The sequence below is a fragment of the Ammospiza nelsoni genome, chromosome 35 (genome assembly GCF_027579445.1).
Source record: "Ammospiza nelsoni isolate bAmmNel1 chromosome 35, bAmmNel1.pri, whole genome shotgun sequence".
Classification (NCBI taxonomy): Eukaryota; Metazoa; Chordata; class Aves; order Passeriformes; family Passerellidae; genus Ammospiza; species Ammospiza nelsoni.
In genome coordinates, this window is record NC_080667.1 from 2,495,321 (window position 1) to 2,506,472 (window position 11,152).

At 49.1% G+C, this 11,152-nt stretch overlaps 1 long non-coding RNA gene across 1 annotated transcript; it reads left to right on the plus strand.

Annotated features, from left to right (window-relative positions):
• The first annotated feature begins 8,175 nt into the window (after window positions 1-8,175).
• Window positions 8,176-9,429, plus strand: LOC132086086 (uncharacterized). Its single transcript, XR_009420353.1, has 2 exons — window positions 8,176-8,713; window positions 8,862-9,429. It is a non-coding gene; the product is annotated as an uncharacterized LOC132086086 (long non-coding RNA).
• The last annotated feature ends 1,723 nt before the right edge of the window (window positions 9,430-11,152 follow it).

The following is an 11,152-nucleotide window of genomic DNA, read 5'->3' on the forward strand; positions in this document are numbered from 1 at the left end:
CCAGCAGGACCTTCCCAGCTGACGAGGTGGCCTTTCTTTGCACCTGACAGGGACCAGCATCCCCAGATGTCTGAGAGATAAGTAGAGGGCTGTGACCCACAGAGGGGATGAAAGCAGGGTGCTGGTTTGGGAATTCCTGGGAGGGGGTTTTGAGTCCAGTTTTGGGGGGGGGGGGGGGGGGTGTGGTGTGTTCATGAAGTGGCCCCTTAGGCCCCATAAAAGCCAAGTCTCACTTTTGATTGCAGTGCTGAGGTGTGCAGCAGGGCAGAGCAGTCCCGGTGTGCATCGTGTCACTTGTCTATTGTGCATTATGTGTTGTTTGCGTATGCCATATCTTTCACTTAGGGGGGCCTGTGAGAAACCCTGGCATCATTGTTAGCCTCTGTGATCTCTGCACTCCTTGGCCTGGCGCCCAGGCCACAGAACTTTTGACTAGGGAGCTCAGACAAGCATCAGACTCTCTTCTCTCTTTGGAAGCATCCAGTCAGACGTCTTTTCAGGTCTTGTTCTGAGCTGTATGGACAGCTGTGCCCCACCTGGATCCATTATGGTGGATTAGGACTTGTAATATTACGAGGTTAGGTAGAGGATTTTGACTGTAGGATTCCTAGGCATCAGTCTTTGCTGTTCTTGGAATAAATCATTCAGTAATCATCTTCTTCCTCCAGGGTTCTCTGAGCCTCATCAGCTCACCATCGGTCTCAGCTCACTCATCTCCTTTTGCATTCTCTCAGTCCTTGCAGCCGTTTTCCTTGCCAAGAGATTTCTGTTCCTGTTGTGTCCCCGTTGTCTGTCCTATCCTGTGTCATGGCTCTCAGCACACATTTGTGCCGGAGCTGCTCTGCCCTGCTGCACAGCCTGGTGCGATAGGAGAAGTCCCAGGGACTTGGAGTTTGTAATGTGGGGTGTAGTTGGACTCTAGATGGGATTTGTAGATGGGCACATCATATCTGGAGCTCATCAGTTATCCTGCCACAGTGTGACTCTTGTCCTAACTTTTTTTTCAGGTTCAGATGGATTAAATGTGTGCCAGAGGGCCCCATGCCAGGTGTGGGGATTCTCCTGAGTAGGTGAGGCCCCATTTGCCTCTGCAGCAGACTCTGTTACACCTCTCAACTGACTCTGTTACACTGCTGTTCTTTGTCTTTCTTTTAGGAAGTAAATCTGGATGCCAGCAGTCAAGGTGAGCAGTGGAGAGAATTGGTTGTTATTGCTCAGCTCTCAAGCACAACAATTTTTCAGCAGATTCATCGTGTCACAAGAGGGATCTGCCCAGTGTCAAGGATGATGTTTGAGATTGAGGCTTCAGGTGAGTTGAGGATGGTTACTGGGAGAGGGAGGGTGAGCAGGCATCCAGTTAGGAGTTCTTGAGAGGGGGTTTGCAGGCAGCAGGGTGAGAAAGGGTCTTTATTTGTTTATTTGAGAGCCCCTCCCAAGGTGTCTCAGAAGCCTAGCAGAGGCATTCCCATGGCTTACAGCATACAAGGTGATCCACTGCACTCAGAGCCATTTAACTTTGTCTTTCTGTAACCCAGGTGCCACTGCTAATAAAGGCCACAGCCTTGGAATCAGGATGAAGCTGGAGCCTGAAGGAGCCAGGAACACTCAGGAGAGGGCAAGTAGCTGACTTGCAGGGATTTGGCCCACATAACTCTGGACTCACTCTTTGATTTTGGTTTTCTTTATTGCAGCTGACCGAGAGGCTCACAGGCCATCACAGAGCCCTCCAAGGCAGACTCATTTCAGGTGCAGCGTGGATTCCATTCACCGATCATCCAAAAGATAAGTCGGGGGCCACAGCCTGGAGATGGTGGAGTAGCAGGTTGGGAGTTTTTGGGACAGATTCAAAAATGAGCAGAGAGGAAAGCAATCTTCTCCAAAGGCCTCTTAGGACAGCTAAAGGGAGAGGCTCTACTTTTGATGGCAGCTTTCAGGCGGGCAGTGCAGAACAGCTCCGGTCTGTCGTGTTTTCCGGTGTGCTGTGTTCCCTAGTGTGTCTTTGGGGTCCCTTTTGCCTTTTCCCCTCGAGGCCCTCACCACAAGCATGGTGTGTCGTGTTTCATGTCCCCCCTGTTTGTCACTTTCTGTGTCACGGGTGTGTGCACACATTTTTTGCCGGAGCTGTTCTGCCCTGCCGCATGGCCTGCTGCAGTAGGACGAACCATAGGGAGGGGGAATTTGTAATGTGGGCTGTACTTGGGCTCTAGATGTTGTTCCTAGATTGACATAAGATGTTTGCAGCTTGTGAGTTATCCTGGTGGTGTTTGACATATGTTCTAACTTTCTTTCAGGTGCAGACGCATTCCACGTGTGGCAGAGGGTCAGGGTTAGGAGGTGCCGGGCCTTCTTAGGAGCACGGTGAGTAGCAGAGTGGTGGGGTTTTGGCCGATGCGGTGCCAAGATCAGGCCCTGATGTTTGGTTCTCTTTAATCTAGCTGTCTGAGAGACACCAGCCCGGTGCCAGCAGGACCTTCCCAGCTGACGAGGTGGCCTTTCTTTGCACCTGACACAGACTGGCATCCCCAGATGTCTGAGAGATAAGTAGAGGGCTGCGACCCACAGTGGGGATGAAGGCATGGTGCTTGTTTGGGAATTCCTGGAAGGGGTTTTTGAGTCCAGTTTGGAGCGGGGGGTGTTCATTAAACGGCTCGTTAGGCCCCATGAAAGCCAAGTCTCACTTTTGATCACAGTGCTGAGGTGTGCAGGGCAGAGCAGTCCCCGTGTGCATCGTGTCACTTGTCTGTTGTGCATTGTGTGTTGTTTTGTGTATCTCCTGTCTTCTACCTTAGGCCTTTGAGGGCCCTGTCAGTACCCCTGGCATCATTGTTAGCATCTGTAATCTCTGCATTCCCTGGTCTGGCACCCGGGCCACAGAGCTTTTGACTCGCGAGCTCAGACAGGCATCAGACTCTCTTCTCTCTTTGGAAGCATCCAGTCAGACGTCTTTTCAGGTCTTGTTCTGAGCTGTATGGACAGCTGTGCCCCACCTGGATCCATTATGGTGGATTAGGACTTGTAATATTACGAGGTTAGGTAGAGGATTTTGACTGTAGGATTCCTAGGCATCCGTCTTTGCTGTTCTTGGAATTAATCATTCAGTTATCATCTTCTTCCTTCAGAGTTCTCTGAGCCTCATCAGCTCACCATCGGTCTCAGCTCGGTCATCTCCTTTTGCATTCTCTCAGTCCTTGCAGCCATTTTCCTTGCCAAGAGATTTCTGTCTGTGTCTTGTGCCTATTGTTTGTCACGTCCTGTCCTGTGTCACGGGTGTCTGCACACTTTTGGGATGGGGCTGCTCTGCCGTGCTGCACAGCCTGGTGCGATAGGAGAAGTCTTGGAGACTTGGAGTTTGTAATGTGGGGTGTAGTTGGACTCTAGATGGGATTTGTAGATGGACACAGGACATCTGGAGCTCATCAGTTATCCTGCCACAGTGTGACTCTTGTCCTAACTTTTTTTTCAGATTCAGATGGATTAAATGTGTGCCAGAGGGCCCCATCCCGGGTGAGGGGATTGCCCCGAGCCGGTGAGGCCCCATTTGTCTCTGCAGCAGAAGTGTGTATGGTGAGTGTGTTACAGCTCTGTTCTTTGTCTTTCTTTTCAGGATGTCAATCTGGATGCCAGCAGTCAAGGTGAGCAGTGGAGAGAATTGGCTGTTATTGCTCAGCTCTCAAGCACAACAATTTTTCAGCAGATTCGTCGTGTCACAAGAGGGATCTGCCCAGTGTCAAGGATGATGTTTGAGATTGAGGCTTCAGGTGAGTTGAGGATGGTGCCTGGGAGAGGGAGGGTGATCAGGTATCCAGTTTAGGAGTTCTTAGGAGGGGATTTGCCAGCAGCAGGTTGAGAAAGGGTGTTTATTTGAGGGCACCCCACACAAGGCTGAGAAGCCTAGCAGAGGCATTGCCATGTCTCAGAGCACACAAGGTGATCCACTGCACTCAGAGGAATGCCATTTAACTTTGTCTTTCTGTAACCCAGGTGCCACTGCTAATAAAGGCCACAGCCTTGGAATCAGGATGAAGCTGGAGCCTGAAGGAGCCAGGCACACTCAGGAGAGGGCAAGTAGCTGACTTGCAGGGATTTGGCCCACATAACTCTGGACTCATACTTTGGTTTTGGTTTTCTTGATTGCAGCTGACCGAGAGGCTCACAGGCCATCACAGAGCCCTCCGAGGCAGACTCATTTCAGGTGCAGCGTGGATTCCCCTCACCGATCATCTAAAAGATAAGTCGGGGGCCGCGGTCTGGAGATGAGACGATGAGAGAGTATCAGGTTGGCAGTTCTTTGGCCAGATTTAAAAATTGGCAGTGGGGAAAGCAATCTTCTCCAAAGGCCTCTTAGGACAGCTAAAGGGAGAGGCTCTACTTTTGATGGCAGCTTTCAGGCGGGCAGTGCAGAACAGCTCCGGTCTGTATCCTGTTGTCCGGTGTGCTGTGTTCCCTAGTGTGTCTTTGGGGTCCCTTTTGCCTTCTCCCCTCGAGACCCTCACCACAAGCATGATGTGTCGTGTTTCATGTCCCCCCTGTTTGTCACTTTCTGTGTCACGGGTGTGTGCACACATTTTTTGCCAGAGCTGTTCTGCCCTGCCGCATGGCCTGCTGCAATAAGACGAACCATAGGGAGGGGGAATTTGTAATGTTGGCTGTACTTGGGCTCTAGATGCTATTCCTAGATTGACATAAGGTGTTTGCAGCTTGTGAGTAACCCTGGTGGTGTTTGACATATGTTCTAACTTTCTTTCAGGTGCAGATGCATTCCACGTGTGGCAGAGGGTCAGGGTTAGGAGGTGCCGGGCCTTCTTAGGAGCGCGGTGAGTAGCAGAGTGGTGGGGTTTTGGCCAATGCGGTGCCAAGATCAGGCACTGATGTTTGGTTCTCTTTACTCTAGCTGTCTCAGAGACACCAGCCCGGTGCCAGCAGGACCTTCCCGTTTGACAAGGTGGCCTTTCTTTGCACCCAAGACCCGCATCCCCAGCTGTATGAGAGATAAGTAGAGGGCTACGACCCACAGTGGGGATGAAGTCATGGTGCTGTTTCGGGAAATACTGGGTGGAGTTTTTGATTCAGCTTTGGAGGTGGGGGATGTTCATGAGGTGGCCCCTTAGGCCTCATAGAAGCCAAGTCTCACTTTTGATCACAGTGTTGAGGTGTGCAGGGCAGAGCAGTCCCGGTGTGTCTCGTGTCACTTGTCTGTTGTGCATTATGTGTTGTTTGTGTATCCAATGTCTTTTACCTTTGGAGGGCCCTGTCAGTACCCCTGGCATCATTGTTAGCATCTCTGATCTCTGCATTCCCTGGCCCGGCACCCAGGCCATATATGAGTTTCTGATACCTGTCTGAGCTCCCCAGTCAAAAGTTACCTCTTTGGAAGCATCCAGTCAGGTGCCTTGTCAGGTCTTGTTCTGAGCTGTATGGACAGCTATGCCCCACCTGGATCCATTGTGGTGGATTAGGACTTGTAATAATATGAGGTTAGGTACAGCATTCTGACCGTAGGATTCCTAGGCATCCATCTTTGCTGTTCTTGGAATTAATCATTCAGTTATCATCTTCGTCCCCCAGGGTTTTCTGAGCCTCATCAGCTCACCATCGGTCTCAGCTCACTCATCTCCTTTTGCATTCTCTCAGTCCTTGCAGCCATTTTCCTTGCCAAGAGATTTCTTTTCCTGTTGTGTCCCCTGTTGTTGTCTGTCCTGTCTGTCCTGTGTCACGGGTGTCTGCACACATTTGGGCATGGGGCTGCTCTGCCGTGCTGCACAGCCTGGTGCGATAGGAGAAGTCTTGGAGACTTGGAATGTGTAATGTGGGGTGTAGTTGGACACTAGATGGGATCTGTGGATGGGCACAGGGCATCTGGAGCTCATCAGTTATCCTGCAACAGTGTGACTCTTGTCCTAAGTTTTTTTTCAGATTCAGATGGATTAAATGTGTGCCAGAGGGCCCCATCCCGGGCGAGGGGATTGCCCCGAGCCGGTGAGGCCCCATTTGTCTCTGCAGCAGAAGTGTGTATGGTGAGTGTGTTACAGCTCTGTTCTTTGTCTTTCTTTTCAGGAAGTCAATCTGGATGCCAGCAGTCAAGGTGAGCAGTGGACAGAACTGGCTGTTATTGCTCAGCTCTCAAGCACAACAATTTTTCAGCAGATTCGTCGTGTCACAAGAGGGATCTGCCCAGTGTCAAGGATGATGTTTGAGATTGAGGCTTCAGGTGAGTTGAGGATGGTGCCTGGGAGAGGGAGGGTGATCAGGTATCCAGTTTAGGATTTCTTGGGAGCGGGTTTGCAAGCAGCAGGGTGAGAAAGGGTGTTTATTTGAGGGCCCCCCCACACAAGGCTGTTCAGAAGCCTAGCAGAGGCATTCCCATGGCTTACAGCATACAAGGTGATCCACTGCACTCAGAGGAATGCCATTTAACTTTGTCTTTCTGTAACCCAGGTGCCACTGCTAATAAAGGCCACAGCCTTGGAATCAGGATGAAGCTGGAGCCTGAAGGAGCCAGGCACACTCAGGAGAGGGCAAGTAGCTGACTTGCAGGGATTTGGCCCACATAACTCTGGACTCATACTTTGATTTTGGTTTTCTTTATTGCAGCTGACCGAGAGGCTCACAGGCCGTCACAGAGCCCTCCAAGGCAGACTCATTTCAGGTGCAGCGTGGATTCCCCTCACCGATCATCCAAAAGATAAGTCGGGGGCCACGGTCTGGAGATGGCGGAGTAGCAGATTGGGAGTTCTTGGGACAGATTCAAAAATGAGCAGAGGGGAAAGCAATCTTCTCCAAGGGCCTCTTAGGACAGCTAAAGGGAGAGGCTCTACTTTTGATGGCAGCTTTCAGGCGGGCAGTGCAGAACAGGTCCGATCTGTGTCCTGTTGTCCGGTGTGCCGTGCTCCCTGGTGTGTCTTTGGGGTCCCTTTTGCCTTTTCCCCTCGAGGCCCTCACCACAAGCATGATGTGTCGTGTTTCATGTCCCCCCTGTTTGTCACTTTCTGTGTCACGGGTGTGTGCACACATTTTTTGCCGGAGCTGTTCTGCCCTGCCGCATGGCCTGCTGCAATAGGACGAACCATAGGGAGGGGGAATTTGTAATGTGGGCTGTACTTGGGCTCTAGATGTTGTTCCTAGATTGACATATGGTGTTTGCAGCTTGTGAGTTATCCTGGTGATGTTTGACATGTGTTCTAACTTTCTTTCAGGTGCAGACGCATTCCACGTGTGGCAGAGGGTCAGGGTCAGGAGGTGCCGGGCCTTCTTAGGAGCGCGGTGAGTAGCAGAGCGGTGGGGTTTTGGCCGATGCGGTGCCAAGATCAGGCACTGATGTTTGGTTCTCTTTAATCTAGCTGTCTGAGAGACACCAGCCCGGTGCCAGCAGGACCTTCCCATCTGATGAGGTGGCCTTTCTTTGCACCTGACAGGGACCAGCATCCCCAGCTGTATGAGAGATAAGTAGAGGGCCGTGACCCACAGAGGGGCTGAAAGCACGGTGCTGGTTTGGGGATTACAGGGAGGGGGTTTTGAGTCCAGTTTGGAGGTGGGGGGGTGTTAATGAAGTGGCCCCTTAGGCCCCATAGAAGCCAAGTCTCACTTTTGATCACAGTGCTGAGGTGTGCAGCAGGGCAGAGCAGTCCCGGTGTGTCTCGTGTCACTTGTCTGTTGTGAATTGTGTGTTGTTTGTGTATCCCATGTCTTTTACCTTAGGGGTGCCTGTCATTAATCTTGGCATCATTGTTAGCATCTGTGATCTCTGCATTCCCTGGCCTGGCACCCAGGCCACAGAACTTTTGACTGGGGAGCTCAGACAGGCGTCAGACTCTCTTCTGTCTTTGGAAGCATCGCATCTGATGTCTTGTCAGGTCTCGGTCTGGGCTGTATGGACAGCTATGCCCCCACCTGGATCCATTTTGGTGGATTAGGATTTGGCGTAATATGAGGTTAGGTAGAGGATTCTGACCATAGGATTCCTAGGCATCCATCTTTGCAGTTCTTAGAAGAAATCATTCAGTTATCATCTTCTTCCTTCGGGGTTCTCTGAGCCTCATCAGCTCACCATCAGTTTGAACTCGGTCCTCTCCTTTTGCATTCTCTCAGTCCTTGCAGCCATTTTCCTTGCCTAGAATTTTCTGTCTGTGTTGTGTCCCCATTGTCTGTCCTGTCCTGTCCATCCTGTGTCACGGCTGTCAGCACACATTTGTGCCCGAGCTGCTCTGCCCTGCCGCATAGCCTGGTGCAATAGGAGAGGGCCCGGGGATTTGTAATGTGCAGTGTGGGGTGTAGTTGGACTCTAGATGGGATTTGTAGATGGACACAGGATATCTGGAGCTCTTCAGTTATCATTGAACCGTCTGACTGTTGTCCTAACTTTTTTTTCAGATGCACCTCCTCAGATGACTGCAGTAGTTGTGTAGGTTCCTTCTTCTGAAAGGGAATAGGGCGCAAGAATTCATCTTCCAGAGAATTTTTGCAAGTCCTGGCTTGTATTGTATCTGCCTATGGTGGCTTATGTTCTATGTACCTATACATCTGTCTTCTATTGGATTTTGGGTAGAAAATTTATCAGTCCAGAGAGGAGACAAGTCCTAGCTGTCAGATAGCCACTCGTTGACCCTTCCTGTCGTCTCACAGGTCCCCGAGGCTGCTGATTTCCCCAGGATCTGCCATTTTACCTCAAGGAGCGGCAGCCAGAAGATGTGTCACAGCACGTTCTTCAGCATCTCGAGTAAGGGCCGCAGTGAGCATTTAAGTGGAAAGATTGTGTGAGCGTGTGTGAGAGCACGTGGCTGTGTCTGTCTGTGTCTGCTCGTTTCTGCGTGTGTGAGTGCATGCTGACTGGATTTAACCTTGTGTGTGTGACTTTTGCTTTCCAGGTTTTGCGACTCCTTGTTAAATTTAGAATAAAAAATCCCCAGCCGGGTTGTATTGCATGAACTGAAATGATATGTACCGATTTTGGCTTAAAACCCAGAAAACCAGACGAAGATGAGCAGGAAAAAACCAGAAAAAAACCACATGATGGACAAGAAAAAAACCCAGAAAAAGCCCAGGATGGGCAAGAAAGCAACGAGAAAAAAACCCCAGAAAATAATCCCAGATGGGCAAGAAAAAAACGTAGAAAAACCCCAGAAAATCACCCAAGATGGGCAAGAAAAAAACCCAGAAAAAACCCCAAAAAAAAAAACTCTGAGATGGGCAAGAAAAAAACCAGAAAAAAGTCTGAAGATGGGCAAGAAAAAACCCAGAAAAAACCCCCAAGATGGACAAGAAATAACCCAGAAAAAAATTCGAAGAAGGGCAAGAAAAGACCCAGAAAACACCCAGAAAAAAATCGCAACCCAAGTATAAATATAGAAATGTTTGTCAAGTATATGCAAATATATAAAGAAATGTTAAATTATTTGAAATATAAAATAACATAAATATAACATTTATACAGTATTACTTGTGTTATGGATCATATTGATTTTTATTTATTTCCTATAATACACTACAATATTTATATCAATTTTACATCTATCCTATCTATCATTTGTTATATGTTATACCAGATTGATATACTCTAGGTTTTTTTAAGTAGTTTAAAATAAAGGGGATTTTTTTTTTATTTGGCAAAAGCAGGTGTTTTAGTATAAACATTATAAATACAAATAATATAAAGGTAGAAATCTAAGAATAGAAATAGATCATAAATAGCTGAAGGTTAATATAAAAATTAAAAATGTAAGGAAAAAGAAGTTGTAGCAGTAGATATGGTACATAATTAGGAAAATAATTTATCTCTTATTTGAATAGGATACATGTTATACATAATGATTAATATAATACTTAAGTATAAACTACAAATATAAATGTGAGTGTAGTCATGAGCGCTATAAATATAAAAATATTTCAATGTAGTTTAAAAGAATAGAGCTTTTTTGTATTTATTTAGTTAGGATGGGATTTGTATTTTAAATAGTGAAAGCATGATAGAAATGTAATTTTAGACATAGAAATATGCAATCAATGTGGAAAGATATTTATAAAAGCACAAAACATAAGTAAATATAAATAATAGAAATAGAATAATGTTATATAAATTACATGCTACATCAATGTCCACTATAGCTATGCATGTGAATATAAATACGAAAAATGGAAATAAAAAATTTATTTAAACATGGCTTTAAAGCAAGGGGCCTTGTTTGATTCTGGTGGGGTAAGAGGCAGGTTTTTGGCATTTATTTCAGAGCAGTTTTTGGCGGGGGTCGCCCCTGTTCTTTTTTGCCACCTTGCCTGCCCGCAGCCCCGAGGCGCGCTGCGCCCCCGGCTGGGGCGGGCGGCAGTGCTGCCGCCTTGTGGGCAGAGCGCGGTACTGCAGCCCTGCGCCGAGAGGCCGCCACCTTGGGAGTGGCGCGTCGCGGATGTCGCGGACTTTTGGTTGACCTTCTCAACAGGGCGGCGAAAAGGGCGGGGAAGTGGAGGACCGGGGTGGGTGTCACTGGACTGCCTGCATGGAATACCGACCCCGGCGCGGCCCCGGTGGTATTTTCTGTGACGTTTCAAGTGTACCCGACACATGCTGTGGTCTCAGCGGCGCCGCGGGCGGGCGTATTTCGGCGGGTTTGTGACAGGCATGTGGGGAAACGCCTCGCTGTGCCGGGGTCCTCTGACAGCCGCTTTCCCGCCCTGAGGGAGCCGAGCCGGGCCGAATAGTTCCGAAGAGCCGAAGAGCCGAGTGTGGGCGAAAATAGCCGAGTTTCCCCGAAGAGCCGAGTGTAGCCGAAAACAGCCGAGTTTCACCGAAGAGCCGAGTGTGGCCGAACACAGCCGACTTGAGACGAAGAGCCGAGTGTGGCCGAACACAGCCGACTTGAGACGAAGAGCCGAGTGTAGCCGAACACAGCCGACTTGAGACGAAGAGCCGATGATAGCCGAGTGTAACCGATAGCCGACTGTAGCCGACATTGGCCGCATTTAGACAAAGAGCCGAATATGACCGACTTTAGCCCAACCGGGCCGAGTTCAGCCGAAGAGCCGGAAAAGCCGAATTTAGACGAAAAGCCGAACCGAAACGATTTTAGACCTAAGCCGAACCAAGCCTAATTTAGCCGAGTTTATTTAAACAGAACCGAACGACGCCGCAGCACTCTGCCTGCAGAGCGCCGGTGCAGACGGCAGG